The sequence below is a fragment of the Frankliniella occidentalis genome, unplaced genomic scaffold, assembly GCF_000697945.3.
Source record: "Frankliniella occidentalis isolate FOCC.00 unplaced genomic scaffold, Focc_3.1 Scaffold4, whole genome shotgun sequence".
Taxonomy (NCBI): domain Eukaryota; kingdom Metazoa; phylum Arthropoda; class Insecta; order Thysanoptera; family Thripidae; genus Frankliniella; species Frankliniella occidentalis.
The window spans coordinates 1,463,109-1,464,876 of NW_026267134.1; positions in this window are offsets into that span (position 1 = coordinate 1,463,109).

The window sequence follows — 1,768 nt, forward strand, 5'->3', positions numbered from 1 at the left end:
CCTATCGCTCGTGACCGCCATATCCTGCCATTCCTTTTCAGATCGCGAGCGTGAGTCGTACGAAATCCACCCGCGCTGTCAAGTCGTGAAGAGGCCCCAAAGGCGATTAAAAAAAAAAAAAAACGACACAAGAAACCCCGCCTTTTTCTACGCTAATTCTGAAAATAAAATCTCAACAACAAATTGTATTCACTCGACATTAAAGCTTTAGGAGGGCAAAGTTCCCTCCTATGTTAAAACGTTAACAGTCTTCCCTATTCCTAGCCGTGTTCCGCCCACCTCCCGCCCCTTCTTTCCTTCCCTCCGGCTCAACATTCTCCCTTGGGGTGTGTTTGAGAACGCGCGGCCTAGATTGAGCAAAATACTGGCTGAAATGTGCGTGCGGCCGCCTCGCCTGATGTTTCATGTTAGCTCTGGGGCCTAACGGGGGAGGCGGATCCCTGAGTGGGGGCGGGGGAGGGGGAGGGCAGGGCGGTCAGGAGGCGCTCTTGTAACGATAATTAGCGCGCAGCCAAAGTAAACGAATCGATCTTTCCAGACACGGCCGACCGCAACGCCTACCAAACAACCACCTCGACGTTCACACTGCCATTATTTCTGCATCCTCACCCCGCCGCCTCCTGGCGCCTCGTCAGGGCAGTCCACACCTCCGCTCTAATGACTGGGCGAGTCGAGTGACCCCTCTCCTTCCTTTTACCTTCTTATCCAAACAACGGTCGAGAATGGCCGGCCCCCGGTGGAGCAGGCAATCCCCAGCATTGTCCGCTCACAAAGGCTCGCTTACTTTCCAAGGACTCTCCCTTCTGCCTCGCTGCTGTGCCTTTGGGAGGGATACAGGCAGAGGCTGACTGATTCAAAAACCCCCGCGCCAAAGAGACAGACCCCCGGCTTTAGTGGCTCGAGTGGAAGCCTCGCTGAACGGCGGAAGGACTGTTGGAAAGCGACCCTCTCACATTAAGCAGGCATGGAACAGTTTTCTACGTAGTGAAGTTTTTGGGCGGAGGTGATTTTTTTCCAGAGCCAGAGTAGTGGCATGCCTGATTCACACGCCGTGATTCGTTAAATGGCGCCTCCCAGCGGCAGGCCCCGACTGCCGAGGGAAATGACGTACAATATGTCAATTTGGGATGCAAATGCCTTATACGTGCTAATGTATTCTACGCGCTCCAAATGCATAGGTCGCGTGAAGCGTAAACTGATTTAACTTTTAGTCAGGGCTGCAACTACAAGTGCAACATATGGGCGCGATTCTGCATTTTATTTTTACCTCATTCTACTGCAAAGGGGAACAATGTACTTTGAATACATCCCTCGCTCCTCCTCTCACATTCGCGCATATAGTCTCACGGGCTCACAGCGACACGGCGAGAGGGAAAAAAAACATGTCACAAAGAGCTGTGAAGCACCATCGCCCGAAATGAATTCAGTTTCCAAAGCTTTCGGTGCGTGTCATCCCCCTCCTTTCAGGTATTCAAGAGCGGGATATGCATGAGATGTGACCTTGCGCAAGGCTCCATTAGATGTGACGCTGGTAGCCGTCCGCGGCGCTGCTGGCCGCCCCACACCCCTGCCCCCGACGAGCTCACTTCCTAACCACATCATATAAGTGGGGGGACACGATGGCACATTTTTGCATTGCAGATGGCGAGGCTGGCGCCACTAGTGCCCCCGGTGCCGCGGGCGTGACGGGGCGGCGCAGTGGGAGGGAGAGAGAGAGGGAGAGAAAAAGAGAGAGAGAGAGAGAGAGAGAGAGAGAGAGAAGGGGGGG